General features: G+C 37.2%; 1 protein-coding gene across 2 annotated transcripts in view; it reads left to right on the top strand.

Moving 5' to 3' along the window:
- NRG3 (neuregulin 3) overlaps nt 1-20,398 on the top strand; it is an 845,535-nt gene that overhangs the window by 62,331 nt on the left and 762,806 nt on the right. The gene's annotated exons all lie outside the window — the stretch shown is intronic.

Raw genomic sequence — 20,398 nt, 5'->3', positions numbered from 1 at the left:
ATGCCTCCCTTACAAAGTGAACAGTGCTTGACACCCAGGAAGTATCCTGGTGTAGAGTTACATATTGGACTCCTTTCTCCTATTTTGTCTACAAACTCCACCCTCAGATCCAGGTTTTCTGTAACTTATGATCATGCTGGTTATTTTCCTCTCTTCTAAAATCCTCAGTATGCTTGAATGTTGCTGTTTTGTTTATTAATTAATAGCTTCTGAAACCTGAGGCTTACAGAAAAAATGCACAGATATTATGAATGGGAAGGGAGTCGAGAGTTTATTTTTCCAAAGATCATACCCTTTGTAAGGTAACAAATCTGACCATGGGGAGATTTTGTCATTACTCTTAAATTAAAGATTATCTTATACATTCTAGAATGAGGAGATCTTATTTGCCATTCAGCCCATTTGGCAGAACTGCCCCATTTTGCTGAACTGAGACCTGTGCTGCCTGTTTGAACAGACAGTGCTGTTCTGTGGGAAGACACTGGAGGTGGAAAGACAAAGCCTAGGTTTAAATCCTAGCTTCTTTAGGCAATCCAGTCATTAGGCAAGCAACTTCACTTTTCCAACCTCAGTTTGGTAGGAGGCAGTATACAAAGCTGTCTCACTACTAATACCAACTCTTAGGTTCTAACATCAATGCAAATTTGAATGTCCTAAAGACCATTCTTAGGTTCAGTAATGTATTAGAAGGACTCACAGAACTGTCTTGAAATCTGTTACACCTACGGTTGTTACGGTTTATTAGAGGGTAAGGATTTGGATGAGGGAAGTGATGCATAGAGCAGAGCCCAGGAAGTTTCTCTCCTGGAATTTGCAATTGTCTTCTCCCTTAGAGTGTGGACCACATTCATTTCCTGGCACTGGGGTATGCCAGTATGCAGGTTGTTGTCAATGGGGGAGATTCACCTGGACAGGTGTCCAGAGCTTTTATAGGGATGTGCCTGGTTTTAGGAAAGTAAACTGATAACCATGTGGTCTTTTCTCTAAGCCACCTTGCTAGACTGTCAAGTGAGACCTAAGGATCCCAAGTAAATGAAGACATGCATATCAAACATGAGTGAGAGAGTATCTCCAGGAAATGAGAGCAAAGACCAGATCTCAGACAGGGCAAGTTAAATTCTTTATTATGCACATACAACAGGGAAATAATACTTAGGTGATTATCTTTGTGATACTTGATGATGTAATGGAGAGCTCTACCTGTTTAGAAACTGGGGCCTGCTCTTGAACTGTCTTCTTTCTCCTGGCCAGAGTTCCAGATTTCATGCTGGTGCTCTTCTCTGATATATCTAGGTGTTTAGGGCTGTTTCCGAAGGGAAGTTAAATCTGGCAAATGAGTAGTTGTTAATTATTGTCTGACATCACTTTCTGCATTTGGAGCTTAAGGTTAAGAGTAGAGGCAATATCTGAAAAGTATGTGATAAGAGGATGTTAGAATCCTCACATTTAGGCCTGGAGAAATTGGTATTTATTAAATGCCAGTGACTTATGTCCTCAGGGTACCAGGAAAGTGAATTAATCTATTTCATTTGTGGAGGTATTCAGAAACATTAAAGTCTTTTCTCCTCATATGAAAAAAAAAATTCCATGACAATTTAAAAGCATTACTGCAGGAAAATTTTGCTGCCTCATTTCCTGTGGGCTTGATATTAATTGCACCTACTATGGTCAGTGTTCTGATTCAAAAGAATCTCTAGCAAATCCAGGAAGGACAACCTTCCAGGCCATCATTGCATTGTCTTAATTTCCATGGGGGATTAGAAATTAAAACATACACAGGAATACCTGTTCCACGTTCACCTTGGGTATATGGGTCTGTAAAGAGGTTCTGTAATGCCAAGATTTTAGACTTTCTGGGAACTAATCAGATGATTAAGATTTCAAATTGAATCTCATCTTTTTTATTTGATAAATTTTGACTTTTATATTTTTAGCCTCTTATCCATCTTAGCCTCTGATCCTCATCCTTACCACAACCACATCCATATCATACTTCGTGTATGTTTTAAAAGTTGACTTCAGTGTAGTCAAATCTTGGATGAGAGGGTTTTTGTGAAAAGGAATGAAATCTAGTTATGTTAGAACATTTTCTGTGTTCTAGGCCCCTGTGAGACATTTATCTCCTATGATATTGTCTAGAGAGCCACTTTACAGATGAGGTGAGGTCATGGTAGGCCAACGAAGGTTAAGTGGAAGGGCAAGGATTTATAGACACTGGACTATGTTCTTCTTACACCTGCATCTTGCAAAAACTCTGAAGCTAAAAGATGCCCTGCTTATTTGTGGGCTTGTCAGAGTGCATTAAATAGGGAGTATCATTCTACAGAAGAATAGCTATCACTGTCAGCTTGATTTTGTGTATTTAAGGATTTAATCAGTTGCTGGGCAGTTCTGTTTTAGCTGAAAACTATTTAGTTTTATTCCCTAGTATGTTCATAGTGAATTCAATGATAAGAAAACATTATTCATTTTTCTTCTTTGTTGTCTTTCAATATAACTACAAATTGAAATTCTTAATAGAGAGAATGAGTCATTCAAAATCATTATTCATCTTTTGATATCCTATTTTCAGTTGTATGTGTTTTTATTTCTGTATACACTGTTAACTAAATATGAACTGATAGGAGCTTTTAAGTTTGAAGTTTTTAAAGATCATGATGATGTTGGTCTAGAGGGTAGAAAGAACCTAATTTCAAAATGCTGTTTCATGCTCACTGATATTAATTGGGATGTGCCCCTAAACAATGGGGTATCTGGAATTAATCATTGAAGGTTTTAGAAAGTCAGAATATTGGCATTTATCATAATATGTCTACATTTGTAGCCAGTCATATGACATCTGAACTTTTTCCTCAAGTCATCATTTTTATCTCCAAAAGGAGGAGACTTGTGCTACTATTCAAGTTAGCATTGATTAGGAAGGTTCAGGGGAATTTTCTTCTCTTTCACAGGTGGCTTCCTCAGACAGGAGAGAAACCTCAACATTTGAACAGCTGTGTCTGCTCCCATCTCCCAGTAGAATGGGTCCTGTTTTACAGTCTTCTCCCTTCCCCCCAGATTTAAAATAGAAAAACAGAAATGAATTAGATGTGTATCAGAAATGAAATGCCTCCTGGTTTTATTGAGAGTTTAAAAATAATCTTTGCAATTAGTGTTTCACATCCTGGAAACTCCTACTGCTATGCTTATGCACGCATAGGGACTTTTCATACCCAGTGTGTCCAACACCCCCACAAACCCCTGGAGAATTCAATTCTGCCTATAATAAATGGATTGAGTTATTTTATTCAGTCATCAAATGCTGATGGAGGAACCCCAGCCTCTCAATTGTTGGGGGTACAAGCATGCAGTGGGTCTGTTTCATTCTGTCTCTGACATACCAGTTCCTTGGAATTGGGGGGTACATTCCTTTTGGGGCTTTTGGACAGATTTCATAGCTTTGTATTTATAGCAGATTATTTAAAAAGTGTCATGCTAGTTATTACGCTTTGTATCTAACTGTTAAAAAGTAAGCCCAGAGTGGTGCTTGTCCTTCTCCTTTTTCTTAGCTGGGTGAGAGAAGTGAAAGAGAGAAAGTGGGAGGGAGGGAGGGGAGAGGAGATTGAGAGGGAAAAACCAATTTCCTTTTTGAATTTTTAATTCTATTAAAGGAGTTAGAAAGGGTCAGAAGAGAGCAGGCATCTCCATCTGTGACTGCTTGTGTGAGGTTTGTTTCATATCACTGATGATCCAAATTCTGGACTCGACCTTGTAAGTCAACCTCAATTGGTCCCACTGATGAGGTTCAATCCCAAGGGGTTTAGCTGTCCTTTGTGGGGATTTGGCTGATACTTCTGACTAGCTGAGTGGGTCTGTCTCTGGTCTGTTTGCCTTTTGGCCCCAATTGCAGCAGCCCCAGCAAGTCAGACATCTATAGTTTCATTTGCCTTTCACAGCACTTTTCCTGCCATCTGGCTGTCGGATTTATGGCCTCACATTTCTTCATTTCTTGTAGATGCAGGTTCAAGCTGTCTTTCTCTGATGCTCCCCTTAACTCCAGGAGCAGTGGAGGACCTGCAGGCCTGTGACTGAGTGTAGCCACAGCAGAATTCACAGCTGACTTCTGTTCTTGAAGACCTTCCCATACTGGCGAGTCTGTCTTGAGCATCTTCCTTCCCTTAGCGTGGGAAACCTAGAGGGAGGTAGAAGCCTCTAGGAGATAGTTTCCTTTCGTCTCTGTCCTTCTGCAGTACTTTTGACGGCTTTTGCCTTGGAGGTAATGATGTCTCTTACCAACTGGAGAGTTTTACAACCTGGATGTCAGCAGAGCTCTGTCTTTCCAGTAATAGCTGTCTTTTTTGGCAGCTTCTGGGGGCCTGAAAAGACCTTAATTTGTACCTTCTGGTTCATTCTAATATACTCTTGTGAATCACCAAGTCCATCTCTTTTTCTAACCCAAGATAGTTTGTAACCCAAGATAAGACTGGGATTGATAAAGTATCAAGTTACGGAACATTTAAAATAGTGCCATGGAGTCCATAGCCCCGCTTCCCAGAATGTGAGTCATTGCCTTTCTGATATTATGACACAGTTTATAACGAACATAAAATGGCACAGTTTCATTCTGCTCTAGTGGTTGTGTGGATCTGAAAATAAAATTTACCACCAGATTTTTCTATTCCCTTACAATCTTGGAATTTTAAACTTCTTTGATTTTTCTGAAATAAAAGCAGGACGGTTTTTCTCAGGTCTTTGTTGATGGCTTATGTTGTTTAAGCAGGAAGAAAGTGGACTCATTAAACCCATAACATTTTTGATAAAACTATAAAGTGCTTTTCAAGTTTTTAATCCAAATATTTGGGAAGTCAGATATATTGAATTAGTCTTGAAATTGGATAATGAGCAGTATTCTTTGGTTGTTTTCCCATCAGCCTCAAAGTGGTGAAATCTTAAATCAATGCATTTCCTCCTTCTTTAATTTCTTTTAAAGTGATTAGCAGGTATAGAAGAGTTCGAGCATACCAGTCTATTTAAATTCACTTTTAAAAATATGTAACAAGAACATTTTAGATAAATATTCAGTGTGGAATGAGGGGGTTGAGAAAAGCTTAAGTTGTAACAGCAGAGTTAATTTAGGAAGCAGCCAGTTATGGATGGGAATTGTTTGCTGCTAATGTCAGACTAGGTTTTTCTGCTGCGACTGACAGACATTTTCTTTTTATTATTTCAAGCCTTTTGAATACCGCAAGCATGACATTCAGGAACATTTATACTTTATGGTTAATGTCCTATTTCTTTTTGACTTTTGGAATTTAAGACTTTTCTTCCTTCTATTATATACTTATATAGATATAAAAAAATCACCAAGTGATTTGATCATTGGATTAACTAACACACTCACTTGTCAAGCAAGTTCCCTAGACTATCAGGACAATGGTGAAATCACATGAAGCCAAGGAGAACTTAGACACTGTCTCTCTCTTGTGTTTTGGAACCCTATAATTTCCTGCTGTGTCTGTGAATCAGTTCCAAATCTATCCACTTCTGATCGGCCATCTTGTACACACGTAATACAAAATAAAAAGATCGAAATTTTCAAGAGGAGTAAAGTGAATGTGGACATTCTAAAATAGCTGTAGATATTGTGGACAGTTGTTTTAGACAGGTTGTTAGAAATCAACATACATGGCAAATATTGGAAGGAAAAGAAGGCCATTTCAAAAGCAGGCATACTTGTATTACCAACCTCTGCTGAGTTAAAACCAGTACCAGTTCTCCAAAGTGCCTTTCACCTGGGGTTGTACTTGATTGGTCTAATTTTATAATATGTGTCATTTGTGTATAGATTCAGATTAGTGAGCTGGAATGGATTGTGTTCATCATTCATGCTAAAATCTGAAATTAAAATTTCTTATGCATGTGAACATTTTATGTGTGTATGTGTTTAGGAGGGTGGAGAGAGAGAGAGAAAATAAGAAATTGACTTGTGATTAAGGAAGTCGGTAACATCTGCAGAGTTGATGGCCTAGTTTGAGCCTGAAGACTGGGAGCTGCCATAGAGAGAGTAAGAGTTCTTGTCCCAGTTTGAAGAACATCAAGCAGGGAGGACTGATGTTCCTCTGGGGGACTGAGTTGTGAATGGCTTCTGAAGAAACAATTGTGTCCATTTATTTTATTGCTCAGTTTCATAGTCGGGTGAATGAGTCTGTTGAGAACTGATTAGATCTACATCTACCGAAGGGCAATTATAAGAATTAGATCTAGATTCTGGGTCTTGACATGTGGCACATTCTGTGACAACTTCATTTTTAATGTTTCATTGCCACCATATTATTCTTCTGCCAGTACTTGAAGAATCTGCTGAAACATCAAAATTATAGCAAAATAAACATTGATATTCCTGAGGAGTTTCCTGAGCTCAATACTAAATTCTCCTCCTCTTTTCCAACTAAAGTTCTTTCTGGGCAATCTCATGAGATTCATGACTTTAATATCCCCTCTATGCTGATAATACCAAAATATGTTTGGCTCTCACTTCTCCAATAAACTCCAGACTCATTTTTCCAGTTGCTCATTTGATATCTCCAATTAGAGGTCTAATAGGCACCTTCAGCTTTATCTGCTCAGAACAGAATTTTGAGTCCTTTGCACAAAAGAAATCTGATTATCACCCATCAAAATTAATGAAATCCTTTTATGTCATTGCTTAGATTGTACTTCTCCAAGCCCACAATCTCACATGCTTTTATCACAATGTGACTCCTTTCTTAAGAGTGATGTCTCTATTTTCTCTGCTTAAAACTTGGGGTGTGTGTGTTTTGGGGGGGGTTGACCAGCTCCACAAATAGACTACAGTGGACATGATGTTTGGTGTCTGTAAGGACAAAAAGATTCCATCTTGCTTTCTTTGAGGATGCTTCCTCTATCCACCAGGCTGTCAGGGAGCCCCAGCTAGCCCCCAGGGAAGCCCTGTTTGGAGAATCTAATGTGGAGAGGTAATGAGGCCTCTAATTCAAAACAGAACCAACCACCATAGTTGTTAGTGACTAGACTTCAGATTATTCCTTTTCCTACCTATTGAGTCATCTAGGTACTTTGGGGCAGAGGCATACCTCTGCAGAGGCATACCTCATTTTTTATATAGCCACAACCAGATCGTGATAGAACTAGGCCACTGCAGAAAATAACCAGTCCTCCCAGTTTCCCTCTTTCACTCATTGCTCCCATTTGTATACCTTATAACTGCTTTCAAAATAAACTTGCTTGCTGACACATTAATATCCTCACAAACTGGTCTCGAATACCATCATCTCTTGACTAATCACCACAGAAATCTCCCAGTTCCTCTACTTGAGTTCTACCACTGATTATGTTCCCAAGATAGAAGTTAGATTAGTTTTTCAGAAATGTGAATGGGATAATGTTCATATTTATCCTAAAGACTCCAGTGTCTTCCACCACCTTTAACATAATGGCCAATCTTCTTATTGTGCCCTCTCAGGCACTGTATTATCTGATGCATACTTTCCTTAGTATGCTCTCCTAGCACTGCCTCCAGACTCAGCAATGTCACAGCCATACTGACCTTTTCCCCATCCCTCAAATGTTAATTTTTAAGCCAGAGATAGCTGACAACAGAACACATACCTGTCTTTCCCTAGTTGTGGGATTGCATGTGGTAGGTTTATGACTTCCAGCTTGCATGCTGCAGAGATTGATTTGCACTGGATAGTGTCATTATGCAGCAATTGTGCTGCCTCTACCTACTGGACTCAGAATATTCTGGCCCTAGGTGATGGCAAAACTGAAAGGTGGAAGAAGCCTGGGCCTCTGAATCACCAGATGGAGGAAAGCAGTCCACCAACCAAAGAACCCACTGCACTGTTAATATGACTAAAATGTGTTAAATTACTGAAGGTTTAGGGTTCATTTGTGATAGCAGTTGATATTTTCCTACCTAATATAATGTTTTTTTTTTTCTCTAGAGTCCTTACATGTGCTACTGTTTTTGCATATAGAATATTCTGTCCTTTATGTCATTCCGGACCTTGTTCCCATTTTATATTGTCAACTCTCCCACCTGCACTCACAAATATGCTTTCTATCCTATTATCCTGCTTTATTTACTTCAAAGTAGTCATTACTATTTGAATTACGATGTATTTTGTTTATCTTGTATTTTTACTAAAATGTAAAATTCATAATAGCAGGGACCTCATATGTCTTTTGTTTCTTTATACCACTACCTACACAGTGCTTTGCAAACCCTTGTATAGTAAATGGATGGGAAGAAGATCCTTTAAGGAGGAACAGAAACATAAAATTGGGAAATAGATCCCTTAGTAATTAAATGGGTATTAATTAAGCATTCAAATTCCTTGTGACTTGATTTTTACAACCATCAAAGAGATAATATTGTTTATTTCAACAGAAAGGTCTTGATGATGGAGCAAAACATGTTTGGCCCTTGACGACTTTAGAAGTAAACATGTGTTCTCCTTTTCTTAATTTGTTCTTTTTCCCTGAAAGGTTGAGGAGGGTATAATTACTAACCTTAGCCTTTCTTATTATAACCAAGTCCCCTGGTGTTTTTGATACAAGTCACATCAGGTGGTCTTTCAGAATTGGAGTAAATCACAAGAAGCAGTTTCTGGGTCTTTCTGGTGGTGCAAGTGGTTAAGTCTCAGCACTATGAAGCAATCTCCAGCCAACTGCAGCACAAGTTTGATCCCTGGCCAAGGAGCTGAACCACAAGTTTCAGGAGACCTCTCCTGTCTCAGCATCACCTCTGCTCCCGTCAGCTTTGCATTTCAGTAGACCTGCTTGTTCTGCTTTTCACTCCATCTCTGGTGAGTCCTCTCCCCCTTCTCCCCCCCCACCTCTGGTCTTTACCCCAATTCTTGAATGCATAAGTAAATGAAAAAAGGAAACTTAAAAAAAAAAGTTGCTCTCACTTTCACAGCTGAGGATCTGTTAGGGAGCTGTGCTGGCACACATTGAAGCGGTAGAGTCCTCACCTGATGGTGAGACACAGGTCTAAAGGATGCATCAGATGGGCAAATTTCTAGTCTCATGTCTTAATGTCTGTGGGGATCTTGAAGTCAGAATTTGTGGGGGGTGATATTATGACAAATCTTTGTTATTCAGATCTTTAGGAAGTAAGTAGTTTTTGTTGAGTGGCCAATTTACCAAAAAACATGCTTATAAGCCATTGTTATTTTGCTTCCTAATTAAAAAAATATGAATAAAGCATGTGGATTTCTGAAAAATACTGAAAAACATGACATTATCCCTTCCCCTCTTTAGTTTCCTGTTCAAGGCAAAGTTACATCTGTTCAGTAATTTTGTGGGTAGATATTCAAAGGGGCAAAGATTTGTCTGGAGAGGGTGAAAAATTTTACCAATTTTATGTAACATAAACAGGGGTGCACTATATCTGAGGTATTAAAATTAATGAGGGGGAGGTTTTGGGGGGGTGATAAGAAATAAATGTCTAAAATGACTTAAAGAGAGTACAATAATGAAACAAATGGATCAGAAACAATGTTTTCCTGCAAGTTCCCCTTTATGTACCCCCTTTATGAACAATATATGACTATAAATACTTTTGTTGCTGAATTTCAAATCTTTAGAGAATTATTGCTAAATACATTTTATATAAATTTTCATATTTATTTAGTCTTATCCCCATTTTTTGAAAACATTTTCCATTTGTAAAGAAGATAGCCTAAAATCTAGGCATTAACTCACTGGTGAATGTTCTATGATTACATTGTGTATAGATATTATTGGGTTCTCTACATTCCTTTTTCATTTTTCTAAGAGATCTTGTTGAATTTGCTCTCCACCTCTCCTTTTGTAGTCATGAACCTCCAAGCACTTGATGCTACCTATGTATCAGGGGTGGGTCTGAATTATAAAGTTACATTTCTTTGTCATGCTTATGCTTTGAGAGGATGGACCGTATTTCCTAATACGTGGCATTCCCTTTTAAGGCCTTTCTGAACTCTTTACTTTGTATACTGTGTTAAACATATTCTGTTCACTATCAATATAAATTATTTTGGAAATGGGCAGAGAAAAGTTATTCAGTACCAGTGACACACGGTACAGTTTTGCTTATGGATTCAGGGGCAGAGAATCAAGTTCCTCTCCCTTGCATGGAATATGAATAGAAGAAAATGTCCCACAATCATTTCTGGTTAGCTATCTGATGCTCACTATGGAGCCCAGCTTTAGAGTGAGGCCAGTGCTGGAAATGCCAGGTGGCATGGGTAGATGGAGAAATATAACTTCTTGGGTTATCTCAGTGCTGCTGCTGCAGCTGACTATGAAGCACACACTTTATTGAAAGAAACGAAATACATTTCTTTATTGAACTAAGTTATGTCATATTTTTTATTACTTATTACCCAAATATCCAATCTTAAATCAGTCTGTTTTGCTTTTCTTTCTTGTATACATTTATATGTCTATAAGATTTTCTTTAGGAAAACTCCTGGAACTATATTTGCTGGATCAAAGATAATATAGACTTAATCACCGATAGTGAAAGCACCACTTTTTCATGTTTATCAATCATTTGTATTTTAATATATGTGTATTTTAATACTCATTTATATTATTATATTGTTTATTTCTCCCTTGAATTGGTTGTGTTTTCCTTACTGCATTTAGAAAATTTTTAATTTTCCTTATTTGCTTCTTATTTGTTATATATAGAAAATGTATTTTCTTAAGTCTTCCGTTTTTTCTTTTGATTTCAATGATAGTTTTTTTTTTTCTTTTTTAACTTACAGAAGTGTTTTATAGATCTCTTCAGTTATGCCTTCTAGGCATATTTTGCTTAGAAATACTTTACCCATCCATATTATAAATAGCTTTAAATAGTTTAACAAGTATCTTTTGGCATTTTCATAGTTTTACTTTTTATGATTTAAGCAATGTCATGTTTATTTACATATATTTGTGGATGTGATTATATATGTATGTGTATATATGTGTGTGTGTGTGTAGCTATATGTGTAGATAAATGTGTGTGTGTATACACACACAGTGTGATGCATAGGTATAACTTCATTTGTCCCCTAAATTAATACCTTCTTTCTTAACTACCATTTATCGAATATTCCTTTTTCATATTTAGAGTTCTAAATTTTCATACACAAAATTAATACATATTCAAATATTGGTTTAATGTGTTCTACCTGGTTGCATTTATATATCTGCATTTTCTTGAACCCATATTGCCCTCTTCTCAGCGTATTGTAATAAAGGAGATATGACTTGAGTTTGAAAATGTAGTGGCGAGTTATACATACATGAGTTAGCATGGATAATTTAAATACACATCATCGGTGATTATGCATTGCAAGTTTAATGTTGCCCTCCAAGATGAGAGTAAGATTACTTTAGTTTTTCATACATACTTCCAGAGAATGAAATTTGATACTCTAGTTTTGTGGGTACAATTTCATGATTCACAGTCCAAGACACTATTACTGGACCTAGCATTGACTACTTATGTGTTGAATAAGTGAGTGAATGAATGAATGAATAGTACTTTGTACTTCACACTTATATTTCAACTTGCTTTATTTTTATGTTCATTTCTTAAACCATACAGTGTAAATTTTAGTTGACAATTTTGACACATCACTTCTCACAGCCTCTGCAATGGCATTTTGCCATTAACGGGATGCTGGGGGTGGGGGGGTGGAATCAGAAGCGAAACCAACTTAACTGTGTCAGTTATGGGCAGCTGTTCTTTGTTTGTTAGGTCTGTGATGAAATTGGACATAATTCAGCACATTCTTCATTAATTAGTTTTAGTGTTAACTGATAATTTTTGCTGCTATTGGCATAGATAAAGAGTTTATTCTGTTTGAACTTGACTTACAAGAAATACTTTCCTTCTCAGAGAATAAAAGCAAGACTTGGTTTTATATTTTGCCCAAGTTCCTGCTCAAAAAATTCATTGTCCGATAGGGAATGGCTGCATGGGCTGCTGCAGGGCGCCACACCAATAGGTCTGTTGGGCTATAGATTCATGATTGTCCTTCTGTCTTCCTAAATGAAACCACGTGGGTGGAGCCCACAGTCTGTACCATAACAAGCCACCTTGCATTTCTGGTAAGTGCTGAAGATAGAGAAATCCTGTACTTCACTGGATGAATGCAGAGGGGTCTCACTGGCCAAAGGTAGGAAGGAATTTTAACTCTGCCATGCACTAATTGTGTGACTTCTGCTAAGTTATTAAGAAATTAAGGTTCAGTTTCTCTATTTCTTAATTGTGGAGATTCTGAATTTCTTTTTAAATAAAATATTTTTAAAAATTAATTAATTAATTTTTTTAAAAAAAGATTTATTTATTTGTGCATACAGAACTGGGGTACAGGCCAGAGGCTCAAGGGCGGTGAGAGGATTCGCCAGAGACAGAGTGGGGAGCATAACAGGCAGATCAACGAAGTACACTGCTGAGGGGAGCAGCGGGCGGGTCAGGAGAGGTCTGCCACGCCATGTGGTCACCTCCGGGGCAGGCGGGAATAGACCTCATGCGGAAGTGGCTTTAGCTTCTCAGTGCTGTGCTTTAATCCGCTGCGCCACCAGGGAGGGCCTAAAATTTATTTTTGCATAGAACTGGAGACTCAGACAGAGTGGAAAGCAGAGTAGGTGGATCTATTGAAATACACTGCTGAGGGGAGCAGTGGGCAAGATGGGAAAGGTCTATGTGCCATGTGGATTAGCTCCCTAGCCAGGGATTGAACCCAGGCCATCACAGTGATATTGCTGAGAATTTAACCTGTAGGCCACAGGGAGGCCCTGCTACTTCCTTTTTTATTAGCTTTCTTGAGATATAATCGACATAATATAACATGCTTGTAAGTTTAAGGTATGCTTGTGTTAATTTGATGCAATGTGTTGATTTGAGACATTTATGTATTTAGAGATGATAACCACTGTGGAGTTATCTAACACTTATGTCACACAATTGCTATTTCTTTTTTGTTTGTTTTGAGAATATTTATCATCTCTCTTAGTAAGTATATCTGCAGTATTATTAACCAAAATAACTGTGTTGCACATTAAAGACCCAGAATTTATTCATCGTGTAACTGTAGGCTTGTACACTTTGACCAATATCTTTCTTTCCCTTAACTTTCAGTTAGCCTCTGGTAACCAGTTTTACTGTTTGAGATTCCACATAACATTGATATCATGATATTCACTTTCTTGAGGTGTTAAATGAGCTAATACAAAATACAAAATCATATATGGAGACCAGTCTATAAATAAGGTCATTCTCTCTTCCTACTGTGTCTATCAGTTAATGAAATCTAAAGTAAAAATTGCAATTTTTAACCCTATACATTTTATTATTACGTATGGTATATACATTTGAGACCTATCTTTTGAATTGGGTACTTTTCTGACAAAAAAATTCTGACTTACTCATGTATTTTACTTAAAAAATATAAGAGAAAAATGTGTATTCCCATCTTCTGAAAGACTAGAGTGGATAATGCTTATGTGAATCAAAGTTATTCCAGTTATTTATTTTTGCAAACAATTACCCAAAAATTTAATACATAAGATAATCATTCCATTTTGTCCATAAATTTGAGGGTCAGAAATTTGAAGAAACTTAGCTTGCAAGTTAGCCTCTGACCCAGTAATCTCAGTTGGGGTGTTGGGGGAGGAACCTTTCCAAGAATGTTTCTTCAGTCACATCTCTGGTTGCAAAATAGCATACCATCCTCTAGGGTCTGTCCACTTGTCTTTGAATTCTAGCATTGTGCAAGACTAAGAAAGATGTATTTCTTGCATAGTGACTTTCAAATGGTAGTAAGTGAAAATGTCTAGACCAATTATTGTCATTATTCAGAACTGGTACAATGTAGTCTTAAAACCAGTCCAGATTCAGCAGAGATGAAAAAGATTTCGCATCTTGATTGTGAGTGAGTGGCAGGTAACAATGCAAGGAATACACAGTGGGAGATAGTATTTTCCTTGTCTTGGGGAACTACGAACTGCTGTGGGCCCCTGAGACAGGCTGACATACTGTTCCTCAGCTTATAAGTATTAGAAAAAGATTTGAAATACATAGATTCGGGCAGTTACTTCTAAATCTATACAGACAGCTTTATTGTGTTCATGCAAATTCCCCTTTTAAGCTTTAGTTGTTAAATCCAAGGGTCAAATCCATTGATTGCATTGCCTGTGTTGAGTGGGCTGTTATCCATCAGCCCCTGCTTGGAACTGTTTTTACACGATGGAACACATGTCCACTGTGCACAGTGCATTGCTCGGGCTTGCTCTGGCAATATGGAGCCTTGTCCAAGTCCTCAGGGCATGTAACCTGACAGCTTTCTGGTAGTGCTACATGCTTTGTTGCTGAAGGAAGTAACATTTTTATTAGGTTACTTGTTTGTTCTCCCTTATTTGTGTGTTATGTTTTTCACGTGGAAGCAGAGAGAATATGTGTCCATTCCCAATCCAGGAAGTATTAATCATTCTTACATCTGTGCTTTCATAGCTTTTGGATTATTAAATTAACATTTCTCATTGATTTATTTTTAATCATAGAAGAAATGCATGAATACACTTTGTTTACAAAAATTTTAGATAAAAATGAAGTAAATTCCCTGTCCATTTTCCTCTACCTTTCCCCTGCTTGTCTCCTTCCAGAGTTAGCCAATTTTATCAACTTTGTAGGTGGACATCCATTTCCTCTGTATACCACAATCACATATATGGGCATATGTATAATTTATTCAAATGCATTCAGATTCTATATATTGTACTATGATTTCATTTATTCTTTTAGCCAAGTCAATTTGGAAACATTTACATATAGATCAGAATTTTTCCCTTTTAAAGAGTTGGAGAGAATTTGTAGTGAATAAAATTCTGTATAGTGGTAAACTTCACCATTCCCCTTTGGATTGCTTCTAAAGACAAATTTGTTTCCAGGTTTTCATTGAATATAATAATATTACAATGCTTTGGTGAATACTTCTGACTTAGCACTTTGTGTCACTTGTTGGATAAGTGATAGGTCTTTATGATGGGTACTAAAAATAGAATTCTGCCTCAAAGGATATACATGCCCTCATCAAAGATACCACCAGCTTGCCTTTCAGAAAGGTTATTTCACAGAGAGTGGTGCTCACACCCTCATCAACCCTGACAATCAATAGAAATAATGTTTTATTTCTATTTCCCTGATTTATTAGTGAAATGTCACATATTTCCCCCCTGAATGTTTGTAGTTTCTCTTCTGTGAATATGTTTTGCTCATTTTGTTATGGTTATCATATAGGTGTATGTATTTCCCTGGCCCTTTAAGTTTCTCCCATTCATAAGTTTTTCTTTTGTTGAGCCAAAACCACTTCTTAATTCCTATAATATTTAAGATATACATATATGTATGTATACATATACATATATGTTTGATTTAAATATGCAAATTTAAATTTTGACTGCAAATGAGATACTAAATCTCATTCTCATTATGTATTTAAGCATAACAAAAAGTAAACAAAATAGACTGTGAACTTTGACTCTAAGGAATCAAGGGAATGCACTGAAGTGCTGAAAGGCCTTCCAGGGCCATGACTGCCAGGCTGTCTTTGGATCAGGCCTCAGTTCTTTCTGGTAGCTCTACCATGTATTTTATCTTGTGAGGAAAGGCTATATTCTTCTCTCAAGGAAATCTATTTTTTTTTTCAGGGTAATTATTCTATAATTACATTTTATGACTGTATTTTTTTCTCTCACTACTATATTATCGATAACTCATAGGTGTTAAAATGTTTTGATCTGATTATTGTTCTTGTTTGATAATTATAAAGCAATTTGCAGTTTTTCTGGTAATTTATTTAATCCAAGTTTTACTCCAAACTTAATTTTAAAAGTTTATCTTTAAAATAGCTTTATTATTTAAAATGTTGAATTTTATAAATTTTATAAATTTTATAATGAATGGGGCTTTCTTGTTATTTACTTAAATATATTGAAATATTGGATTACTGTACATGAAAAATTAAGGAAATATTTTTAATGTGTTTACAAAAAATGCAAATAGGATGAAACATTAGACCTAATTTTTAATTGCATTACTGTCTTCTCTTGTGTTATTTATTTTGCTAATGTGATCTCAATTTCTTAGAAAGTATTGTGTCAGCTTTTCTTCCTATGCTTGACTTTATTTTTTCCTTTATGTGTTTGGAAATTCAGTTTCTATTGTGTTTTATATATGGAATAGCTTTACCTTATCTTGATTTCCTTCCTGTCATTTTTACAACTTCTGAACCTGCTTTCTGTATTTCTTTTGACTATATAGGAATAGATGTTTACATTTCCAGTAATAAGGCCGCTGACATTGTTAGGAGAGCCCTTCCACAACGTTATGTTTTCAGTGTACCTAAGGATCCTTGTCAGCATTCTATCTTTATTATAGCATATAATATATGCAGAAATAGAACATGTAATGGGGTAAAAACATATGCCTGGTAAGAGTGACTTTTGGTTTAGGCTTTATTTTTCAAACAGTATCCCCATTTTGATCTCTTGACACATGTCAAGAGCAGAAGAGCAGAAGAGGCCCATGTTCTGTGCCCTGTAGGTTGGCAGGCTCTGTCCTTATAAAGGCATCAGGTGTGGGGGCAAGAAGTTCCTAGAGCTTGTGCTCTGTCCTGTTCTTGGAATTCCCTGTACAGTCACCCTTGTTCTATCAAGTTCTCTGTAGACTTTTTGTAGGATGCTGATTGTCTAAATGTTAGTCACTTTAAGAGGTGGCTGTTTGTAGCAGGGGAAGGTGAAGAGTGGATAAGTTTTAGACTCAGATGAAATGATTCTCTTTAGACTTGACTATTACAGTATTGGACTACTTCCCAGAAAGGATGGAGCTGAAAGGTAAAGAGGATTCAAGTAGTCCTCTTTCCCATAACCTCTCTCCCATAGCTTTGAGGTTGGAGGACTGGGTACCTCTCTTCTGTCTACTTCATTTGGGTAGAAACAGTGAGAATACTGAACTTAAAACTGGCCTTTCATCTCACTATGTAGTTGCATTTACATAGAGTGCATTTTGTGGAGCATTTCTAGTATCCTGATGTGTTACTTTTAAATACTAAGTTATTTATGTGGACTTCCATTTCCGCTCTCAGCCACCAAGTCTTAGAGAAGGACTAGGAAAGAGTTAAATTTTAGGGGGAAACAGAATCGTAAAAGGGGTGATCCTTCAGGGGAAACAGAATCGTAAAAGGGGTGATCCTTCACTCACCAACCCGTCACATTTTTGCTTGCCTGACCTGCACTTGCTTCTAATTTAGTGTTGAGTGTTCACTTCTACTGAGATTTGGGGCCCAGGGCCCAGGTTGTCAGTTTACAGAGAGAATGGATGGGGTGAGGTTGCTTGGCATAGTGTGCAGAAAGGCCAGTTTGTAGTAGCCCTGTCTAGAGGAAGTGGCAAAGCTGCAAGGATACCTGAGTTTCCTGTGGGTGAAAAAGAGACCAACTCTTAGCTACCCAGCAGGTCATGCAATAGAGCAGGCCCATGGAGGAAACAGATGCCTAGGGGCTTGGGGAAGAAATTCTGCTCTGGCTGAGTAACCTTTACAAACAGAGATCCCCTGTCTCCCATACCACCCTCAGCAGAGCGAGCAACCTTATGTCTGTTGGGAGCTATTTTTGGAGGCCAGCAACATAGAGGGGACTGATAACCAACATGTACTAGAGAGAAAATCTGCCGTGCATAATGAGACCTGCAGATATAAAGCAACATTTTGTGGATTCTGAAATACAGAATTCCCTTTCTAGTCTCCCCCTCCCCCACAAAAACAAATATAAACTCATAGAAACTTAGCTGGTCCTCCTGTCCTGGGTGCAAGAAAAGAGTAGGGAAGAATAGGGAAAGAGGGAACAAACAGCTCAACTAAGAGGTTTGTGGTGTGAGCTGATCTTTCATTGTGACCACATTTTAAAAGAGAAAATGGAAAAAAAAAGTTCAATATAAGCAGAACATATTATTGGGTAAATCTAAGGTAGTTGAATTTGACAGGATGAAGTTCTTTTTCTTATAACCAATTTGCCAGATGTTGAGTATTCAGAAAGCAAATATTTATTTTTTTCGGAAAACTTCATTCCACATTTGTCTTTTGTTTGGTTGAGGCTGTTTAATTATTGCCATTACCGCTTTTCTCATGCCTGAAGATTTTGTGTGTGAGGTGTGTATGCTTAGAGGAGTGAAAACTTGTGTCCCACTGACCATTTTAATTCAACCCATTGACAGCACTGTCTTTCCCATTCTAATATTTATCATATTTCACTATTTCCCTTAAGCTATATATCTCTTCTATGAAATAGCTTAAAGGGATCTCCTACATAATTTTACAACCTTTGCTTCTATCACAATACCAGATAATAATATATAATAAATGCTCAATAAAGGCCTAATGTGTTTTATATTTGTGTTAATGATAACTTTTTTTATTCCTTGGTCATACTATCCAACTCCGGGTTTGAAGATCTTTCAAAGTAACCTCCTTAGATTATCAGCTAGTACTTTTGCAACTTTTTATAGTAACAGAGCAAAAATAAAATTGGTGATGAGGAGGAAAGTGCTGTTATCTTTGTGCATATAGCATAGTAAATGTGACTGTGTATGTAACTGGCAATTACTGGTAAGTCAACATGTCAGGGATATGCTATTTGTTACTGGCTCTGTGAGTAATTACCCCTCTAGACATAATCAGTGTTAAAGGTAGTGAAGTGCAAAATAATTGCAACAACAAGGTCTATGACTCATTTCAACTACGTTTAGAATAGAGAATTTTTTCCCCTTATCTTGAACATTAGCTGTTTTTATGGATTATGTAGTTTTACAAAGGCAAAAGAGTAATTATAGTTTAACTCTCAGTTCCCCCTTTCCATATGGCAACTTTAATGATAATAGTCATGAAGAGTTAGCCTTGTGATTCTTCAGGCACGTAGCCATATACTTAATATTGTGTCTCTTATTTTATTTTTCTTGAGGAGCCTTTTCTTAAAGCTGAGGAGCCTTTTCTTAAAGGTGTCTCAAATTATAGGAGATTCTGAGTCCTGCAAAACCTAAATTTGTCCCTGGATTAAGGATTCTGCTTAGATGAGGCATATTGTAATACCTAATCTATATTAGACATTTAATGTCAGGCACTAGCTTCCTTTTGGTAAATGAAGTACTGAGGATTCATTTTAATGACACCAGGACCAGAGGCATGGCAGGCAGGCAGGCTGTCAGGAAGTCATTGTTAGGCCAAGATGCAAAGAGACAGATAGCTTAAATTTCATGTCTCATCTGAGTAGAATGCCTATATTTGGGATGATATTAGGTTTTTAGTGGTTCACACCTCATGCAGCTTGGGGTCCCCACTTTAAGATGAAAGAGACAAAATTAGGAATACAACATGAGTACAGGCTGTGAGACTTGCTATCACAGGCTTCCTGGTGAGTGTGTCTTGTTCTCTACTGGGCAGACATGAAACTTTTCTTTGGGGACTTACTTGATTATATTGAGGTGAGCAGAAATTTTCTTATATTGGGCAGTATTATGGGGTGGAAAACACCAAGTGGAATATTTCTAAGAGTTGATATTGAAAGTATTGCTTATCACTAATAGTGAAATGTATTTACAATATAGTACTATGATTTAGAAAATAGAATGAATAGAAATAGAAAAAAATGGATTGTGATGGCAGGGGTTTCTGTTTATACCATTTATACCCAAGGTGGAGTATGTTGCAGCTTCCAACTGCTGGCTCTTTTTAAAAATCCCAGGGTTAATTTAGATAAGTATGTGCCAGAAATATCTCTGATTTTCTACACCAACCTCAATGCTAGACATTGTGCTGGTTAGGGTTCCCAACCTAACTACATCCTAATAACGAAGAGGAAACTTTATAATTTTGCTTATGTTGAATGGAGGCATTTTTGTGAGGTGCTTTCCCCAAATGATTCAAGAGCATTTTTAAATTAGGGAAAATGCAAGCTCAGGTGGACTGAAACATATCTTAGAAACAGCCTTTTGTTCTGTAGTTTGCCCCAGTTAATTTTTTTGTTTGTTTTGTTCAATGTTGGTTTTCATTTTTGCAAACGGCAAATGTAGGTAGTAATTTGATTTATAATAAGTGCTTACATCAGAATGTTGTGATGGGGTGGTTAAAGGGACACAATTTGAGCTTTCCCTAGAGAATCACTGATGTAAATACACAGAAGCCATATTGCAACTACGTGTGGATTCTAAAAAATAAAGTCTATTCTGGCCCTCCCTGGTGGCGCAGCGGGTTAAAGCACTGCACTGAGAATCTAAAGCCACTTCCGCATGAGTTGATCCCCGCCTGCCCCGGAGGTGACCACATGGCGTGGCAGACCTCTCCTGACC

This window comes from Condylura cristata, unplaced genomic scaffold (genome assembly GCF_000260355.1).
Source record: "Condylura cristata isolate star-nosed mole 26May11 unplaced genomic scaffold, ConCri1.0 scaffold00011, whole genome shotgun sequence".
NCBI classification, from domain to species: domain Eukaryota; kingdom Metazoa; phylum Chordata; class Mammalia; order Eulipotyphla; family Talpidae; genus Condylura; species Condylura cristata.
The sequence above is the reverse complement of the archived record's forward strand: the minus strand, read 5'-3'. Positions and strand labels throughout refer to the sequence as shown.